Source organism: Vipera berus (assembly GCF_964194415.1).
Source record: "Vipera berus genome assembly, chromosome: 1".
Lineage (NCBI taxonomy): Eukaryota > Metazoa > Chordata > Lepidosauria > Squamata > Viperidae > Vipera > Vipera berus.
Window position 1 is genome coordinate 239,739,376 of NC_138202.1, and position 21,801 is coordinate 239,761,176.

General features: G+C 41.3%; 1 protein-coding gene across 2 annotated transcripts in view; it reads left to right on the forward strand.

Annotated features, from left to right (window-relative positions):
• The window catches only part of BCKDHB (branched chain keto acid dehydrogenase E1 subunit beta), a 156,357-nt gene that overhangs the window by 38,737 nt on the left and 95,819 nt on the right, over window positions 1-21,801 (forward strand). The window contains exon 11 of one of the 2 annotated variants that reach the window (XR_014028325.1): window positions 5,765-6,238. The gene's annotated coding sequence lies outside the window, so the exon portion shown is untranslated. Of the gene's footprint in view, window positions 1-5,764; window positions 6,255-21,801 lie in introns of those variants that run through there. The other variant, XM_081342461.1, reaches the window with a different exon arrangement.

Genomic DNA, 21,801 nt, shown 5'->3' on the forward strand with positions numbered 1-21,801 from the left:
AACACTTAGAATAAGATTGAGCAATTTCCCCAAAATTGATGGATACAACTTGTTCCTCCAAAGGGCTGGAAAGTCTGTTGCCATGTCACCAAAAAAAGATGATGATGATTCAGAGGGGGGCATTGGAGGGGAATTTTAAGAGTAGAAATAAGACTGAAAGATCCAGAGCATCATTTCAGTCTGTGTTTTGGATGGGGAAGGATCAAGTATTTGGAATGTTTTTTTACTTTTCATTTTCATTTACAAACTGAAACCTTGATCTGAGCTGTTTGTATTATTAAACTCACATTAGAAATGCAATATACACAGTTTTATCAGTAGAGGCTATGTTGTTTAACATCAGATATAGGAATAAATAAAGCTGGAAGTGCCTTATCTATAAGAAAAGTAAGTGAATTTCAGTTTTCCAGATATATCTTATAGAGGTCTAGGCATCCCTCATCATTGAACATATGGCAGACTCATGGAATGTGTCACTACAGCAATGGCTGAAGTACCACAGGTTGCCTATCTCTTTAATAAAAATATATAATTACATATTTCCTTGTTGAAAATAATGTGCTCTCTGTTGTGGAGCATGGTATATAAGAACCTTTGTAGAAAGAAAAACTATCTTTATCCCTAGACTGGCTTTCATAGCCTAAGTGGAATCTAGCAAAAAGCAAGCAGCAGTCATAAATCAGGAAGACCGCTCAACAGTTATTCTTGCTCATAAAATCATAAATCAGGATTTAATGCCTCATATTGGTTGCAAGAGGTCAGGCAGTAGCACAGGCAAAGCTCCAACAAAACAGTCTTGAGTACAGTAGTCACGTTTCACAGTAGACTTAGTCCTAACTGTTGGGTTTATCATGGGGATCAATCACTCGTGCAGCATTTTCAAGATAAAGCTGTCATGGAAATTGTTTCAGTGGAGAATCTCCCATGTGAGTAGGTCTTAAATATCCAGGCCCTGGTTTAATGGGTTCAGCAAAGTTTTGGTTCCTCTCAGGTACCTTTCCCTAAAGGTAGCCATTCCTTAGCCTTGCTTTCTTACAATTTTTCTCATGCCACCCGTGGGGTTCCTTTTGCTTTCTTTTGCAGCAGGGCAATATGCTTCATATTAAAATTAAGAATGGTGTGATTTACTTCTGGTTTTTTTTGTGAAGTTTCTCCACATGTCCTGGGTGTCCTTGGTTTCTGACAAGTTCATCAGCTAGCTCGGGTAGGTAACCTTGGCTCTTTTATGACTCGTGGACTTCAACTCCCAGAATTCCTGAACCAGCCATGCTGACTCAGGAATTCTGGGAGTTGAAGTCCACGAATCATAAAAGAGCCAAGGTTGCCTACCCCTGAGCTAGCTCATCCTCTAAGGAAGAAGGTGAATCCACTTGGGCCCAGCCTTGTGAGCAGAGTGGTTGGGGTAGTTTAGAACTTCCCAAAAGACCAATCCTATTCTTTCTTTCTCTCTCTTTCTCTCCCCCTTCCTCCCGGTTCTATTCAGTCTCTTCAATTTCACTTCATTATTTGTCTTATGTTCTTAACCATTACTTCTCCTTTACTCTGTTTCCAACTTTTGTAATATTATGAAGAAAGGATCATCTGAATCATGCACTACAGAACCTTTAGATTGAACTAGTAAAGGTAAAGGTTCCCCCGCACATGCGTGCTAGTCGTTTCCAACTCTAGGGGCCGGTGCTCATCTCCGTTTCAAAGCCGAAGAGCCAGTGCTTGTCCGAGGACGTCTCCGTGGTCATGTGGCCGGCATGACTAGACGCCAAAGGTGCACGGAGCGCTGTTACCTTCCCACTGTAGTGGTCCCTATTTTTCTACTTGCATTTTTTACGTGCTTTCGAACTGCTACGTTGGCAGAAGCTGGGACGAGTAACAGGCGCTCACTCTGTTACGTGGCACTCGGGATTCGACCCGCCAAACTGCCGACCTTCTGATTGACAAGCTCAGCGTCCTAACCCACTGAGCCACCGCGTCCCTTTTTAGATTGAACTACAAACCCCTTATTTGAACTCAATAAAGAGATTCTTCCCCCCCCCCAAACTATGATGGTACTCCTGTTATGAAGCACCAGATCAAGTAATAAACAATAACTGCAATTGAAATGTCTTTATTTTCAAAGCTTGGACAAGGTGTGAAAAGCTATGAAACTAGTAGTAGCAGGATTAAATTTTGATATAATAATAAGTTGGAAGGGACCTTGGAGGTCATCTAGTCCAACCCCCTGCTAAGGCAGGAAACCCTATACCATTTCAGACAAATGGCTGTCCAGTCTCTTCTTAAAAACTTCCAGTGTTGGAGCATTCACCACTTCTGGAGGCAGGTTGTTCCACTGGTTAGTTGTTCTAACTGTCAGGAAGTTTCTCCTTAGTTCTAGATTGCTTCTCTCCTTGACTAGTTTCCATCCATTGCTTCTTGTCCTGCTTTCAGGTGCTTTGGAGAATAGCTTGGCTCCCTCTTCTTTGTGGCGGCCCCTGAGATATTGGAACATTGCTATCATGTCACCCCTCACCCTTCTCTTCATTAAACTACACATACCCAATTCCAGCAACTGTTCTGTATATGTTTTAGCCTCCAGTCCCCCAATCATCTTTGTTGCTCTTCTCTGTACTCTTTCTAGAGTCTCGACATCTTTTTTACATCATGGTGACCAAAACTGGATGCAGTATTCCAGGTGTGGCCTTACCAAGGCATTGTAAAGTGGTATTAGTACTTCACGTGATCTTGATTCTATTCCTCTGTTAATGCAGCCTAGCACTGTGTTGCCTTTTTTGGCAGATGCAGCACACTGCTGGCTCATATTTAAGTGATTGTCCACTAGGACTCCGAGATCCCTCTCACAGTTACTATTGAGCAAGGTACCACCTATACTATACCTGTGCATTTGATTTTTCCTGCCTAAATGCAGAACCTTACTTTTTTCACAATTGAATTTCATTTTGTTAGATAGTGCCCAGTGTTCGAGTCTGTCCAGATCCTCCTGTATCTTAAGGCTGTCTTCTGGAGTATTGGCTATTCCTGCCAGCTTGGTGTCATCTGCAAATTTGATGAGTTCCCCATCTATCCCCTCATCCAAATCGTTGATGAAGATGTTGAAGAGCACTGGGCCCAGAACAGAGCCCTGGGGCACCCCACTACACACTTCCTTCCATGTAGATGCAGTTCCATTGAGGACCACACGCTGAGTACGGCCTTTCAGCCAGCTACGAATCGATCTGGTGGTGATGCTATCTAACCCACATTTTTCTATCTTATCAAGTAGTAGGTTGTGATCTACTTTATCAAATGCCTTACTGAAATCCAAGTAAATTAAATCTACAGCATTCCTCTGGTCCACTAGTTTTGTCACTTGGTCAAAGAATGCAATAAGGTTTGTCTGGCACGATCTGTTTTTGACAAACCCATGTTGGCTTTTAGTGATAACTTTGTTCTCATCAAGGTGTTCGCTGATTTGTTGTTTGATTATCTTTTCCAGAATCTTCCCAGGTATTGAGGTCAGGCTGATAGGTCTGTAGTTTCCTGGATCTGTTTTTTTTCCCTTTTTTGAAGATGGGAACTACATCAGCTCTCTTCCAGTCCTCTGGTAGTTCCCCACTGCTCCAGGATCTTTGAAAAATATAGTTCAGTGGTTCTGAGATCACGTCTGCCAGTTCCTTGAGAACCTTGGGGTGTAATCCATCTGGTCCTGGTGATTTGAACTCGTCTAGGCTGGACAGGTGCTCACTTACCATTTTCTTGCCTATCTTAACTTGCGTTTCTATTTTGTTTTTTATGGCACTGGTTTTGGTAGGTTGGACTGTTTTTTCCCTTTGTGTAAAGACAGATGCAAAAAACGAGTTAAATAGTTCTGCTTTCTCCCTGTTGCTTGTCACCTTCTTGCCACTTTCCCCCACTAATGGACCAATCATTTCCTTAACTTTTTTCTTGTTTCTTATATGTTGAAAGAAGCTTTTTTTGTTATTTTTGACTTTGGTCGCAAGCCTTAGTTCATTTTGAGCCTTAGCTTCCCTCACTTCATCTTTGCAGGCACGGGCTGCTTACTGATATTCTGCCTTAGTTATGTGCCCCTCTTTCCACTTCTTATACTTGTCCTTTTTATCTTTCAGTTTATCAGAGAGTTCTTTATGCAGCCATGCTGGTTTCCTTTGAAAGCTGTTATTTTCCTTCTTTGTTGGTATTATGCTAGACTGGGCCTTTATTATCTCACTTTTCAAAATTTCCCAAGCTTCTTGAGTTGTTTTCCCCTTTAGGATTCTCATCCATGTAATTCTTCCCAAGGTCTCTCTAGGTTTATTGAAATTAGCTCTTTTAAAGTCCAAGACTCTAGTTTGGCTGTATTCTATTGCTTGTGCTTCCATAATGTTGAATTCCAATATTGCATGATCACTTCCCCCCAAGGTTCCTGTGGCTTTGACACTTTCTATCATTTCATCTCTGTTAGTGAGAATTAAATCCAATATGGCTAATCCCCTAGTTCTCTTCTCTACTTTTTGGGAGAGAAAGTTGTCTGCTAGGTTTGTCAGGAATCTGTTAGATCTTCCACTTGGTGCAGAATTTGTCTCCCAGTTGATATCAGGGTAATTAAAGTGCCCCATTACTATTGTGAGTCCCCCATTACTATTACTCATATTATATATGAGTAATATTTACCTGCTCCTGGAGTAAATATTGCTATCTTGCTTTATTTGTTTTCTTTGGAGCTCGGGGGCACAGAATGACATAGTTTAGTTTCGCAAAACATACAAAGGAGGCTTTTTTTAAAAAAATATATATTTGCTATGTAGCTTACAGTTGTCTGTTCGGTCACTTTACAGGAAGATGAACCCATAAAAACCAGAACCTTTGTAGCTATAAGCTTGAGGACATAATATTCTTATTTGAATTTGAATTTGAATTTTATTGAATTTATATACCGCCCTTTCCCGAAGGACTTATGAAACTCCCCGTATTCTTAAGAACATGTCAGAAAACAATGCATCTTCAGAGTAAACATCCTTATAAAGGATGAGAAGAGAATATTCATAGCTCAGAATATTCATCATCAGATCTAGAAATCTGATGTCCCTTACAAAGCGCTGTATACAGATAAATATGCTTTTGGATTTTGGCAGTGGTAAATATGAAACGTAGAATATACAAGCCAGTCCTGTAAGTGTGTATAGATTTACTGTATAGCTGTAGGCAAAAGTTTAAGCATCCCCAGTGAAATTATATATTTCAGTTAATCCCTCACTCAGCCAATGTTAACAGAGCCTCTGTATGGTACAAAGTTAAACTTCACATAGAATATACACACATTTGACAGTTTCTGCAAAGTTGTTTATATACTTACTGACTATGGTTAATTGTTCTCAGAACCAAATAAGAAAAAATGGTTATTACTTTTCAAAAATAAAAAACCAAACCCCCCCCCCACTGAACTAACTGAAAAGATGTCCAAACTTTTGCTTCTGCCCCATTCACTCTTACTACTTAAAATGTGTAAACAATTGTGCACTGATATTAAGGTTTGTACACAGGTATTCAAAGTTATAGGAAGTTGTCATATTTAACTTTCTGCCACATAGACATTGTGTCAGGTTTTCTTCACTGAAAGATTTATTGAAGCTTACATTATGATTAGGGATGTTTAAACTTTTGCATGTTGTTGTATTTAATGGCACTTATTTTTAAATAAAGATCCTTGGGAAAGCAAACTAAATAGTTCAAAATGTTCATTTAAAATGATATTTAAACAAAATCTATAACATATTCTATTTCTGTCCCTTTACAGTTGAAAGGAAGAAAGAAAATTCAACTGCTATCTACAGTATAGTTGCCATTAAACCTAGGCTTGTTTTGTTTTACCTTTATCAGGAATAACCATTCAAGATTCTTTTCTGGATACTCACCCGACTAGTTATCAAGCCAAAATTTTGTCAGCTGTAGAGTTTAATATGGCCATGTGATTGTTGTTGTAAAATATTTATTTTGATTCTTTCCCAATTTTGCACATAAGACTGCTAACTTGTTTTATCATGCAAATCAAGACTCAGGTTGAACTTAATAAATTGTAATCAAGAGACCTGTGGTCTACACTTTTGCCTTAATTTACAAATGTATATTACAGTAGACTTGTTATGTATGTATTGATCCTAAATACAGTAGATTGTACATATCATAATCGGTTTTTGTATTGATACAGGTTGTCTGGGGTTCTCTAAAAATCACTTGGAAGCTTTGAAGGGTCCTTTAGTATAGACCACGGGTCGGCAACCCGTGGCTCCGGAGACGTCTCCTGCGGCTCCCAGTCGCCCGGTGCGCGCACACCTCTCCGAACGGGAGGAGGTGCGCGCGCACCACTCCAAAGGTTTGGAGAGCTGCGCGCGCACCTCTCTCGCACCTCTGCCCGAACACCCGTTTGAAAACCGCTGTTCGGGCGGAGCTGCGCGCGCACCTCTCCAAAAGTTTGGAGAGGTGCGCGCGCAGCTCCGCCCGAACACCCGTGTCGACACCTGCTGGTGTTCGGGCGGCAGTTTGGAGGTCCTGGGGGTGGCTCCAGTGACGCCCGTGCTGAAGGCGGTGGCGCAACCCAGTGCCCGTCACCACGGAGACTCGTTGCCGCTGGCGTGCAGGTGCGTCCACCGGCAACAGCAGGTCTCCAAACCGCTGTTCGGGCGGAGCTGCGCGCGCACCTCTCCAAAGGTTTGGACAGCTGCGCGCGCAGCTCCACCCGAACACCCGTGTCGAGACCTGCTGGTGTTCGGGCGGAGGTCGGGCGGCAGTTTGGAGGTCCCGGGGGTGGCTCCGGCGACGCCCAGGCTGAAGGCAGCACCGCAACCCAGCGCCCGTCACCACGGAGACCTGTTGCCGCTGGCGTGCAGGTGCGTCCACATAAAAAAAAGTGGAACCGTGCGCGTGTGTATCCACGCGTGCGCATGCGCAAAAAATGTTTTGCGCATGCACAAAACATTGTTTTATGCGCGTGCGTGGATGCACGCGCGCGGCTCCCACTTTTTTTAATCTGTGATGGAACCGGTTCCCAGTGGCTCTTTTGCTTTTTCAGGTTGCCGACCCCTGGTATAGACTGTCAAGTACGTTACTGGTACATTAATAAGGAGAGTAAGACAAATTCTTTTATGTGAGAAGTTGGCTTGCTTGAGAGACTGGATTTAGTCCTCTATCTCAATTATGTGATCATTTCAATATTTTGTTATAAAAAAACCAGACATAGTTGATTTGGACTAATCTGATCCCTTTTATAAGAAATGTGGCATTCTCTTAAGACATTTTTGATGAAAGATTTAAATATCAGAGGGCTGTGTTTATTAATAAGAACAATAAGAAATTATCAATTACAATTAGGAAGCAGTCGTATCAAACCACTTCAGAGGCTACCTCCTTTGATTTAGTTTGTAACTGTTAATCTAAGACTTCCTCCCCTGTTGATTATCATTGCAGAATTAAGAAATGATGATAGATTACTAAGCTTTTTGACAGAATGGAATGAAATCTGCATGTATAATAACCCTTATAAGCAAAGGAAATACTTGGCATTTCAGACACATAGATCATTCATAGGGGAGACACATCGATCTTTTGGTTATTTTTTTCCATTGTTCGTAGCGAAAACTGAGTGATCAGAGATTGTCATTTTGTCCCCAGAAACCTATAAATGCAAACACTTCCCTATTTTTGTTGTCGTTAGTTGCGAAGTCGTGTCCGACCCATCGTGACCCCATGGACAATGTTCCTCCAGGCCTTCCTGTCCTCAACCATCTTCTGGAGTCCATTTAGGCTCACGCCTACTGCTTCAGTGACTCCATCCAGCCACCTCATTCTCTTGCCCTCCATCTTTCCCATTATTAGGCTCTTCTCCAGTGAGTCCTTCCTTCTCATTAGGTGGCCAAAGTATTTGAGTTTTAGCTTCAGGAACTGATGTAAGTAATTTACCCAATTACAAAAAGAGGTCTATAATTGTTAGGTAATTTTTGTAAATTAAATAAAAGTTTGCATTATTTAATAAGTATTTAATAATAATTCATAGGAGTGTTATGTAAAGAACATGGAGTGAAGGTACATATTTTAGACAGTGGGATAGACAATGAGGACATTCTAGAGCAGAGTTGGCTGGGGAATTCTGGGAGTTGGAAGTCGTTGTGTCTTAAAGGTTTCCAAGATTGAGAAACCCTGTTCTAGAGGTTAATGAAACTAGGACTAGTAGCATTCTTAGGAATTGGGGCTAATGTTGACAGATGCTGAAAGTGAGTATTTAACACCTGGAACAGCACAAATTACTATGCCAGTCAGTAACAGAAAATTGATATCAAATTGAAATGATATCTATGTAACTAACTAAAATAGTATGGCATCATCATGACATCCCTTATAAAATAATTTCCTGCAGTTAGAACTAGATCTGTCACGCATAAACTATAATATTTAATTTTTTAAATCTTTCCTTATTTCAGTACTTTTCTTACATTAAAAACCTGAGGGGAATTTTTGTCTTTTTCTAGACATGTCATCATCCTCTCCTTTTTCCAAATTGCCTGAAAATCATGACAAGACCTGAATGTGCTTACAGCAGTTCAGGGTACTATTTTATTGCTAGATAAGAATTTTAAATCTGTTCAGAACAGGTCAGTCTGACACTAAAAATGTAAATACAAAATCAGTGGATTCTAGCCAATTCAGATATTAACATGGCGGTGTTGATGTGTACTTGTGAGAATATATAAAATAGAATATGTGTGAAAACGGTTAGATTTTTCAAATTTGTAAAATGGGAACCTTGATTGTTTTGAGCGATTTTAAACTTGCATTGTATGCCAGTGTACTTATGGAATTAAAAAGAGCTGGGTTCATTGGGTTGAAAGCAGAGGCCTTAGTAGAATAATTTTAGTTTTGATCCAGTTATTACCAGGTGAAAAAGTTCTTGGCTAGATCTTGACTAGAAAATTGAGGTAACACATTTCATGCCTTTCCTGAACTTTTTGAAATAAAATTACATTGTTACTATTTTTTTCTAATATCAAAGAAATTATGTGCAACTGTTTTTCATTTGATGATATTCAAGTGGCTTATATTAGGGTAATGTTAACAGTAACAAAGATAAGTTGTTTTAAAGTAAAGGATGGTTAGAGCAGCTAGCAAAATAAATAGGAAGTTGCATGAATGTTTTTTTAAATTTTTGACAAAGCATTCCAGTGTGAGAATTCCTCTAATCAATAGATGAGGAATGTTCCATAATGTTTCAACACTATTACAAAAAATGTTGCCTCCTTATTACAGCTGAGTTCCTATACATAAACTGAAATATATTTAGCAGAGTATTATATCCCAACAGCAATGCTACCTATATAACAGTAGGCAGTAAAATATGCAGTTGAGCCCGAATTTGGAACAAATTTTAGAAAAGCTTGGAATGTTCAATGTTCGGAAAACGAACAGTTGGAATATCCACTAAAGTTTCTTGAGATTAAATCCCTGAATCAAATCTTCACACAATACTATGTTGTTCCTTAAAATGAAAGTGTTTCATTATATTCTTGAAATTACTATTGGACAGCTTATGAGATATTTTTAAGTGTGAGGAATTTAAAAAGTATGTTTTAAATCCAATTTCTCCTTATGGAGCTGGTCTGAATATCTTTAATAAACAATATTTCTAGTTTTAAATTGTGTAAATGTATCTTCAGATAAGTCTGAAGTTAATTCATTAGGATTTCAGTTTGGTTATCGTACAAAAAGTTACCTTGGTCAATTAATAATTCTGATTACGACATACAATACATGAATTACCTTGTACACTAAATATCTAGAGAAAAATATGAATTTTTCTGCATAGATTTATCGCTACTCTCTAAAACATTGAATTTACTACTTTCTGTTCAAAGAACATACATTACTATGTTTTAATGCATTTATAATAACAAGAATTGCAACTATTGCAACTTATTCACAGAAGGACTGCTGCTTTCTAAATATTGTCTAGATGGCACTGTACATCTATTTGACCTCTCTTTATGGACAAATGTCTTTGCTGTGCAGGATACATGCCTTTTGAGTTTATTGTGCAAAAAAAAGATATTTGTGGATGTAAAAATGATACGTTGCTTGCCAGGAGATATGAAACCACAAGCAAAACATAGTTTAATATTGCATTTCCCTAAAATAAAAATTGCCAGATTTTTAATATAACTAAACTGAAGAACAGATAATTTTAACATTCTGTGTTAAAATAAAAGCTAACAATCATTATAGTTTACGTGTTTTCATCTGATAAAAGTGTTACAGATTTGTTATTTGGAAAGTATAAAAACCCAATTCAGTGAAATAACTGATTTCTGGTAGTGGAACAACATTGAACAATATGTTCAAATATATATACATTTTACTCTTGAATTTGGAATTGACCAGATTATGTCTACATATAGTCAGATAAGAATTCAATTTTTAAGAATATTCTTTCTTTTTAATAATTTGCTCTGTAGGAGCTAAGCTATTTGTGAAAATATGAATTCAGCTTAGGTCCACTTTTGTTATGTCTATACAGTGTAAGTGGGAACTGCTAATGAAAACTTCCATATGGATTGAAGATACTGTGGATAGATTGTTTCTTTAGGTTGTCTTATGTACAATATGATTGATTATTCAATTATAGATCAGAATTTAAAAGCCTAAATTTCCTCTCCACGATTTCATTTGTTCATGAGACGAAATCTTTGGATTACAACCAACACCTTGAAAGTTATCAGCCCTGCAACTCATAAGTCAAGAGAATATGGATCAGTGATTACCACATATATTTTTAAAATAGGAACAGAAATAGGTTGTATGGATGAAATTTTGAAATCTGTCTCCAACTTTAATCATCAGTAATTTGTTCACTTTAAATCAAGAAAAAAAGTCTTTCATAGTTACTGAATGACTGAATACAGCACAATATTTTAATTGCTATAGAATTGGCATATTTACAGGTTAATTTTATTCTGGTCTACCTATTTATCTGTCTTTTTTAAAAGATGAATGTAAATGAAAATTTTATGTCATTGCATTTTTTTTAAAAAAATGAAAATCTTCTCGATTGCTTTCTTGTTTATACAAACATGTTTTCTCTGTATTGGAGATTTTTAAAATAATGGAAGTATTTCTGCAAGCCAAAAGATTGGTCTAACCTGGTTCTTCTTGAATATGTGACACTTAGTGAAATAGTTTAGAAGAAAACAGAAAAGGGTCCATTTGGATTGGGTTTGGCCTTCATTATCTTCATATTAAAGGAATGCCACATTTTCTGTTTATACATGTTTTTTTTTCTAACAGAAACTTTGGTCATACTATCCTTAAAGTGCAGGCCCCCTCTTAACATGGATGTTTCTCCGAGACCAATAATGTGGAAATTTCTCAAATATCACTTTTAAAATATTTGCAATAAAGTATGTTGACAACTCATATACAGTAGAACATCTAACCTTCTGTTTGCTGTAAATCAAATGTGTAATAGTTCTGCTATATAGTATTTAATATTATTTGTAGTAGCTTTTCTATTACAGTAATTTTCTATCTTGTAGTATGGTATCAATTCCCAAATAGCTTATGTTTTGCAAAAGGTTTCACATCCAACGTAATGAACATTTTCTGTTTTTTAAAAAGATACTGTCTTTTGGCAGTCAAAGAAGATGAACAAGGATGTGGGTGGAATTATTAGATAATTGCTAAAGTAGTTATGAAAATGTTTATCTCTGTTGATTTTTCCTGATACAGAATCCAGTGGTTGGCAAATGATTTAAGAGAAAGATAATGTACTTTTTATTTTTAATGTTTTATGGCCAACTTATTAGCATGCCTTTTCCTATGCTATTATTGGAAAAATGTCTGAATTTGGTGATTTCCTAATAAGTATCAGTGATTGTATGATTTTATTAGTATAGTTATAGCTTCTAATAACTCCAAGCATTTGCTATAACTTGAAAGATTTAAAGAGTTTTCAAAATTAATTTGAAGTTTTTATTTCAAGTATTAGGGCAATGAAGTATATTTATGTTACAGTTTATCTCTTGATTGATGCCTGTGATTTATGGCAAGAGAAGTTTCTTGTAGTAGGAAAATTTTCAGTCAGCCAATGTCAAAATGATATTTATTCATGCATATAACCATTAAGTTTTTCAAATTAAATGACCCAGTACTGATATCCACTCATACAAAATCAATTTGAGGAAGATTTGTTTTTTCATCTGTGCTAGGAGTTCAGTGACTAAATGTTAACACTCATGCTCAGTTTAAGCCTAATAGATCATTTGTTGTTGAGAACTGAATGCCAGTAATTGGTGATACCTAAAAGACCAAGCATACGGACACAAAAAAGCCTTTATTAAACAAAAAGAATTCGGTTCAAGTTTGTAGAGAGTAATTTCCATAGGTAGAGTTTCTTTGGAAAGAATGCTCTATGCTTTGTGTCCAGCAATATGGGTAGTGGAATACTGAACAAGGAGTCTACAAAGCAGATTTTAAATTGCAGAATAATATATATTGGAATACATGATATTTCAAATGCCTTGGAATGAAACTGGTTAAGGTTTTATAGGAGATAAGTTGTCTCTGGAAGCCTGCTGGCAGCCAGGGCAATTGATAAAATTGTCTTGGGTCAGGGAACAGTTTGCTAAATACTTTGAGGAGTTTTGAGCTGAATACACAATAAAAAGTTTCATAAAAAGACAAAAGTACCATCTTACGAGGTCATCTGGGACTGTCAAAGTTGTGACACTGAGGAAATTGACAGAGTTCTCCAGAATGAACTTGGTTCTGAACAGACCTTTTCCTCTCTTGAATAATAAGGATGGCCAGAAAGACCCTGGCTTGGGTATTGCAGATGGTAACGATGCCTGTCTTGAAGGACCCAGCAGTGTACACCCTCCTTAAGCTATCCCTGGGCATAGCCTTGTCTATTCCCCAAACTCATTTCTTGGAAAGATTATTGAGAAGGTAGTTGAACAGGTTGATGAATAAAACAGATGCAATTGGACCTCATAACAGGGCATAGGGCACATTGATAACTCTTCTGGATGACCTGTGATGGGACTTGGAGGGAGATAGTACCACTTCTAATCTCATGAGATCTCTTGGTGGCATATAGTATCATTTTGGAGAGTCTAAAAAGGTTGCCGGTTGGAGGTTGCCAGTCCTTTCTGGAAGACTACTCCACTCCATTTTTGCTGCAGGAGGAGAGGTCAAACCCTCAACTGTCAGGGTTCAGCCTTCTCCTCCTCCCAATTTATTTAACTACATGAAACTCCTGGGGCCACCCAATCCGTTGTTGTCTGTTATCGTCAGTAACCAGTACGAAAGGAAGAGCTGCCTATTGATGCAAAGGTGTCAGACAATTTTTAAAATCTCAAAAGCCAAGCATAGCCGGAATACTTTGAACACAGCACTACCTTCAAAACATGACATTAAAGTTTACCTTCTGTTGACTTCCTACACTTATTTTGCCTTCTCCTTTTTTGGTAAATGGAAATTACAGAATTTAAAATTATGCCAGAGAGGAAAAAAAATGCAAGCAAGGCATTATGGATTATGAGTGCCATGATGTCTGCTCACTATAATTTTGAAATAATTCAGTAGTCATTCATTCTGCATCTTCTAGTCACATACCTTTGCTTCTTTAATATTAAAGAAGAAGAATAAAAGCATTAACCATAGGGGACAATTCCATTTGAGAAGGCTGCAAATTGCATTAGAAAGCCAAGTTGCCAAAATAAGAATTTTGGTAACGATTGTTTTGTCATATATGATATTTACCCTCTTATATTATGGGATTTTTATAGGGAGAATATACTTCTAAAAATGACAGTTATCATATGTATTTGGCTGCCCAATTTGCAATGTGAGTCTGGATGGCAAATATACAACTATAACATTTTTTAAAACATTCAAAATTACAAAAAAAATTGATTATAATAGACTAAGAACATCACATTATCAGTAATGGAACCGTCTAATTAAATTACTATTTCCTTGTGATACCCAGGCTTGTTGACACAACCAGATTTTGAGGAATTTCCATAAGGTTGGGGGAGATGGGGCCAATCTCACCTCAGGATGAGTGCCACAGCAGGAAAGGTAGGAAAAGATCATCTCGGCCGCATCAGATGTAACTCACAGATGGAATATGCAACATGCTTCTTCTGCCAGAATTGATGATACAAGCAGATGCAATTGGGAAATAACCGCATCAAATAACCCTAACCCTAACCTAACCAGCACCTTGAATTGCATCCAGAACAAACTCGTAATCAATGCAGCTTGCAAAGTGAAGGTGTAATATGTGCCATTCTAGGGGCACACTAACTGTGCCGTTGCATTCTGCACCAGCTGAAGTTTCTGGATACTCTTCAAGAGCACACCCATATGGAGTGTTTTATAGTAGTCCAACTGGGAAGTGACTGAAGCATGAGTGACTGTGAGGAACAGGTACAACTGGTGCCCAACACAAAATGGTGAAAGGCTTTTCTAGACACATCTGCCATCTGCTTTTCATTCAGAAGTCATGTGTCCAGGAGGACCCCACCAGGTCTGTTTCATCCACTTTGTATTTATAGCCATAAATACAAGAAAGACGGAATGAATTAAAATTTGGTTCATATTTTGCTCTTACAGATCCTACTGGTAGAATACCTCTTTAGAGGTATTCTTGCTTATTCAAAATAAATTCTGCAGGTCACATAAACGCAATCTAATTCAGATTGCAGAATGTATTTCAAGTGCACATATATTCTGTTTTGAAGAAAGTCTTGGAACAGCACTTAAATTAGACGTTCTTGATCTGGGTTCTATTGAACCCATGAGCTCTGTAGTAAGATTTATGGGGTCTGTGAACTTAAATAGGGGAAATATTACAGATTTAGTTTCACTAACCTTTAACAGCAGTGTAGCTTTTAAGTCAATAATGTCCAAAGTAATTTATGGACTGTAGACCAAAAATGTTTGCTAAGTTAATAAAACTATCTAAAATTGCTGTAACCTTAAAAAGCTTACTGTCTTATTATTGATTTAATGGTTACATAAAGAAGCATCCATTCGGATTACTACATTTGTTATTTTTTAATGTCATGATGACTGAGTTTGAGCATATCTGGATTCCTTTATAATAAAGTGTATGCATTTTATGCATTTAAACATTTTTTTTCTGAAAAAGAGATTGAAGGTTTCAGCAGACTCTGAAAGGGATCTATGGCATAAAAAGTTAAGAAAGCACAGATCTAAATGGATAGCAGTCCATTTAGAATGCTGCCTCTAATTAAATCCAGCAAATTTTACAAGATTTGAGCAATAGTTATATGAATATTGGCAAGTAATTTTTCAAAAACACTGTTAAGCACATTTCATTTAATCATTTTTAGGCTACCTTTTATAATTCCAAGATAAAACAGTAGATAACCAAAAATCAGGATAATTTTCAAAGACAGTTTTGTAAATAGTATATTAAAATTGCCAGTGGTTAAACTGGTAATCTTAAGTTATTTTTGTTTCTTTTTATAATAATGGAAAAGCATGCTTGGGATACTGGGAAGAAGATAGCGAAGAAACTGGTTATTGTTGATGTTTTGTTGTCTGTCTGGTTTAATCAAGTTAAGGATGCATTTGAAAGTAAACCTGTTTTTATACATTCCATGATTTAAGTTTACTTGACTACATTTTTTTGTGGTTAAGACTGTAGAGTAATTCAGCCCTACATCCTATAATCATTCTGCAACAAAGAAGCAGCAAAACACAAGTTGGTGGATCATTTTGAAGTTTCCAGTGATCAGATAGAAATCTGATTGGTTCCATGGCCTGCAGCAAATAATGTTTCATTCAGAAAAACAAAGCATAATTTTAAATCAGGGACTTTGGAGGTAACCTCTGAAATTATATAGAACTTGACTTAATCAAATAACTCTTTCATTGTCCTACAATTTACTACTTTGCCTTTTATGTCCACAACTTTGATGATCCTCAAGAATGTCATTGGTTTATGTCAAAAGTGGTCCATTTTCAGTGTATAGATTGCAATTATTTTCATTCTTTTTGATATATACTAAAACCCCCGGAGCCTCCAAACATCTGAAGGAAGGCCCGACCCGGCAGCCGTTGACAGTTGACAGCTGTCAAAAGGCTGCCGGAAGAAACGACGCAGGCGCACAGGCCCGCCGGCAGCCATTAAAGTTGACAGCTGTCAAAAGGACTACCGATGACCAACACGCATGCGCCCGATTTGACAGCCGCCGGAGCTGTCAGCATGGCAGTCCCCGATCAGGTCCTCCAGCTGAGCCCACCGCTCAGCTGAGGGGAATTCCCTAGCAGCCGCCGGGCTGTCAGACGGCCGCACGTTGATTGGTTGCCGCCCTAGCGGCGGGAAAAACACTGGTTGTTGATTGGTTATAACGTTTAACAGTTTTCCTATAAAAGCCGGGTTTGTGTTGACAGTCAGCTGCCCGGAGCTGAACCAAATAAACTGGTGAACCTTGCCTACGGTCTCCCTCTCGTCTTTCACGAAGACAATTCACCTGGCGACGAAGGTGGGATTCCGGTACTACAGAGCTGCCTACTGAGCTAAGTCACAACGCGAAGGAGTTCCGATCCCTCTCGCTGATAAGTCACTGCTGAAGTCGCTTTTTGAGGGCAAAGGAACCCTTCTGCAGCTTGAACAGTACTGTGGACCCAGACCATGGCAAACTTAGGTCACATCAGAGAGTTCGACGTCCGACATCCCGAGGGATGGGAGTCGCACTGGGGGCAAGTTGAGGGCTACCTCGTCATCAACAAGATAACGGAGGACCGCCACAAAGCTGCAGCCCTTCTGTGCCTCAGTGGGCCCGCTGTCTACGACATCGCTGTAGGGCTCTGCAGCCCGGACCCCGTCGCTACCATTCCATACGCTGAGCTGACTGACCGCCTCAGCAAGCACTTTATGCCCCGACGGTCCGAGCTGTATTGGCGCCTCCACTTCGCTCGCCGCCGCCAGCAACCGGGCGAAGCATCCACAGCTTTCATCGCGGGGGTACGTCACGCCGCCCGCAGATGCCAATTCCCCGACCTGGAAGACCGTATCAGAGACCAGGTTATCGCCGGTCTCTCTAACGAACGGCTCCAGCGGAAATTGGTAGCCAAGCCCGCGATGGACCTCGCTGAACTCACATTAGAAATCATGGCCTACGAAGACAGCCACCGCGAGGGCTCCCCAGTGTTCAGAGGCAGCCCCACCGGGTCAGTCCACCACGCCTGGGAGCCGGACAATGAGCACCCGGAGGCCAGCACCGGCATCGACGACATCATGTCTCGTTTCAACAAAATGAGCGCCGACCATGGAAGAACCCGTAGGCCATCCAAACCAGCCGGTCCAGGCCAAAGACCCATCTCCACCGGGCCCAAACCGAAATGTGCCAGCTGCGGTGGAGCTCACGCCAGAGCCACTTGCCGTTTTAGAAATGCAAAATGTCACGGATGCGGGAAGACCGGGCACATTCGCTCCGCGTGCCGCAGCCAGAACCGGGAACCCCTCCATGAGCTTGAGGAAATTCCGGCAGGTAGGACTAAAATCCCCCTCCCTGCCAAGGAAACCTCCCAGCCCTCAGTGTTATCCATCCTCGCCAAACAAAAAATTTCGACCATCCACCATTTACAACCCAAAATCAAAATCTGGGTTAAGATCCAAGGGGTGCCCTGCGAGATGGAGGTCGACTCCGGGTCCTCCGTCTCGATAATGTCCTGGGACACTCTCAAAAAAATCGGCTCTAAAAGCAGACGCCGTATTTCCCTTCAGCCCTCCAAAATACTACTCGCAGATTTCCAGGGGGCCGCTATTCAATTAAAGGGACAGGCACAACTGAGAGTGGAATTCAAAAGATTCCTAGGACACTTGACAGTCCAGATCACAGAGGCACCCAGAACCAGCCTCATCGGTTTAGACTGGTTCGAGGCTCTGGGCATCCGCCTGGAGGGCACCAACCGCATACAATCTCAAACTCTGGAAAATGTTTGCCAAGCGTTCGCAGATGTCTTCGACGGGACACTTGGCAAATATACTGGCCCCCCCATCGACCTCAAACTTAAACCAGAGGTGGGTCCCATCCGCATTAAGGCAAGAAGAGTCCCCTTCGCACTAAAACAAAAAATCGAGGCCGAATTAGATCGTTTAGTCGCCCTTGGGGTCCTAGAACCAACAGATGGGGGAACCTGGGAAACACCCATTGTGACACCAGTCAAGCCAAATGGGGACGTGAGAATATGCGCAGATTATAAAGCGACCCTGAACCGCGCATTAAATCCCCATGCATACCCAGTCCCCGCAGTTAGGGACGTGCTGTCAGAGATAGGTTCTGGCTCAATATTCGCCAAACTCGACCTGGCGCATGCGTTCCTTCAGCTACCTGTCACCCAAGAAACAGCCGAGGCCCAAACCATTGTCACACACCGCGGCGCCTTTAAGGTAAACCGCCTACAATTTGGAATCTCAGTGGCTCCTGGTATCTTCCAGGAAGTCATGGAGAAAACTCTAAAGGGAATCCCAGGGGTCTGCCCCTATTTCGATGACGTGCTCATCACAGGGGAATCCGAAAACAACTTGGCAGCCAGGCTGCAAGAGGTACTATCCAGATTTCGGAAAGCAGGTTTAAAACTCAAACGGGAAAAATGTTCTATAGGCGTCCCATCCGCAGACTTTTTAGGCTACAAAATTGACTCGCAAGGAATACACCCCACCAACTCTAAAATCCTTGCTATCAAAGCCGCCCCAACACCTAAAAATAAAACAGAGCTCCAGGCATTCCTTGGGCTTTTGAATTTTTATCACGCCTTCCTACCTAGGAAGGCAACCATCGCAGAGCCACTCCACAGGCTACTCGATAAAGGGGCAGCCTGGCAGTGGACGGCAGCCCATGACAACAGTTTCAAATCACTTAAACAAATGCTGTCCAGCAACGCCACCATTTCCCACTACAAAGAAGACAAACCTCTCTGCATAGCCTGCGACGCATCCCCATATGGGATCAGAGCAGTTTTGAGCCACTTAGACAGTGACGGCACTCAGGCCCCGGTGGCCTATTATTCTAGGACCCTTTCCAAAACGGAAAGGAATTACGCCCAGATTGATAAGGAAGCTCTGGCAATAGTGGCAGGAATAAAAAAATTTCACGACTACCTTTATGGCCGCCCCTTCGTGATCTACACAGACCACAAGCCCCTGTTAGGATTGTTCACCTGGGACCGCCAAACCCCCCAAATTTTGTCTCCCAGGATGCTGCGCTGGACAACGTTCCTCGCAGCATATTCCTATCAGCTAATATACAAACCGGGGCACCAAATGTGTCACGCTGACGGCCTCAGCAGGCTACCCCTACCCCACGTAGAACCAGACCCAGCCCCAGCTGGCAACATCTTGGCCATCCAGGAGCTCCTGGAATGCCCACTGACAGCGAACGACATCGCTGCCGCAACATCCCAGGACAAAACGCTTAGCAGGGTTTTAGCGTGGGTACACACCAGTTGGCAATCCTCCTGCCCAGGCACAGAATTCCAGCCATACTTCTCCAGACAAAATGAACTAACCTCACACCTAGGATGCATACTCTGGGGGTGTAGGGTAATCGTACCACTCAAGCACAGACCCAAGGTCCTGCACACATTGCACGAAGGGCACCCTGGCATCGTAAAAACTAAAGCCTTGGCCCGCAGTTACGTATGGTGGCCAGGCATCGACCAAGACATAGAGAAACACATTGCTGGCTGCTACTTGTGCCAGCAGTCCCGACCTCTCCAACCCAGGGCCCCAATTCACAAATGGGAACTCACAAAAAACCCCTGGTCCCGCATCCACATTGATTTCGCCGGACCTTTCCAAGGGCAGGTTTTCCTTATAGTCGTGGACAGTTATTCCAAGTGGCTGGAGGTTCTCCCGGTTCACAGCACAACAACCACCGCAACCATTCAAGCCCTCAGGGGAATCTTCGCAACACACGGTCTCCCTGACGTTATAATATCAGACAATGGCCCTCAATTTACTTCTCATGACTTTCAGTTCTTCACGAGGAGCAATTGTATTAGGCACTCGACGTCGGCTCCCTTCCACCCATCGTCCAACGGCCTTGCGGAGGTTATGGTAAGGGCCACCAAAGACACCCTCAAAAGAATCATCACGGGGAACTGGCACCGTCACCTGGCACAATTCCTCTTGGCCCACCACGCTACACCCTGCCCCTCCACCGGAAAAAGCCCTACCGAACTTCGTTGGGGCCGCCGCCTGGTGACCAGATTAGACAGGCTCCATCCAGACAGACCAGCAGCCGAATTAGCCTCCAACGCCCACCCAAAAACATTCTCCCTGGGACAAAATGTCTGGGCCAGGGACTACGGGGGAAGGGACAAATGGGTCCAGGGAGTAATCCTGGATCAAACAGGACCCTTATCCTATACAGTGGACACTGGGGCGGGACTAGTTCAGCACAGACACGCAGACCAGCTCCGACCCAGGTCACCACCCAACACCCCCCAGCAACCGACCCCCGAGGAGACCACGCCATTCAGCAACATCACGCCCAGTGAACCATCACCCCCCCAGGACTTACAAACTCCAACCGACATCCCCCTGGAACCTACTCCGCCAGCGACACAACCAGAAGAAGACGGTCCCTGCCTCCGCCGCTCCAGCAGAATCAGAAGACCTCCCGCCTACCTCGCGGACCTTGAGTGGACCGGAAACATGCCGACGGACAAACACCCCGTTAATAATGTTTGTTTAAAAAGTTCAACTGTTGTTATAAATAAAATCCCCATTTCAGGAGGGGGGAAGGGGTGATATATACTAAAACCCCCGGAGCCTCCAAACATCCGAAGGAAGGCCCAACCCAGCAGCCGTTGACAGTTGACAGCTGTCAAAAGGCTGCCGGAAGAAACGATGCAGGCGCACAGGCCCGCCGGCAGCCATTAAAGTTGACAGCTGTCAAAAGGACTACCGATGACCAACACGCATGCGCCCGATTTGACAACCGCCGGAGCTGTCAGCACGGCAGTCCCCAATCAGGTCCTCCAGCTGAGCCCACCGCTCAGCTGAGGGGAATTCCCTAGCAGCCGCCGGGCTGTCAGACGGCCGCACGTTGATTGGTTGCCGCCCTAGCGGCGGGAAAAACACTGGTTGTTGATTGGTTATAACGTTTAACAGTTTTCCTATAAAAGCCGGGTTTGTGTTGACAGTCAGCTGCCCGGAGCTGAACCAAATAAACTGGTGAACCTTGCCTACGGTCTCCCTCTCGTCTTTCGCAAAGACAATTCACTTTTTCCCTCCACAAATCGTGCAAAAATCTTATAGGTTGTCAATTTGGTTATAGTTATCAAAGTGGCACTTAATTCAGACACTGGAGATGGCTAACAGGAAAATAAATCACAATGCTGATAATCATAAATGATAAAAATGATAAATTTTTATAATATTACCTGTATATCTGGAAGCAGAAAAATAAAAAGAATAAATAAATCCAAACTCTGTAGTATTTACTACAGAGAATATGTAATATAAAAGAATTCTGTTTAATTTCCCCGGCTACTCATCTAACATGACTTTACTTTCCAATATAATACTATGTTTTTTTGCCCCTTCCCTTTAATCATGTCCAATTCTTGGAGACTGCCTGGACAAGTCCCTGCCAGTTTCTTGGCAAGATTTCATAAATGGTTTGCCCTATCTTCCTTCCTAGGGCTGAGAGTGAATGCTTAGAGTGATTTTTTAAAATAAAGTTGGAGCATGTGAAATTAAGAAGTGATATGGGTGAACTTCTTTCGGGGGTGACAAGATGGCTG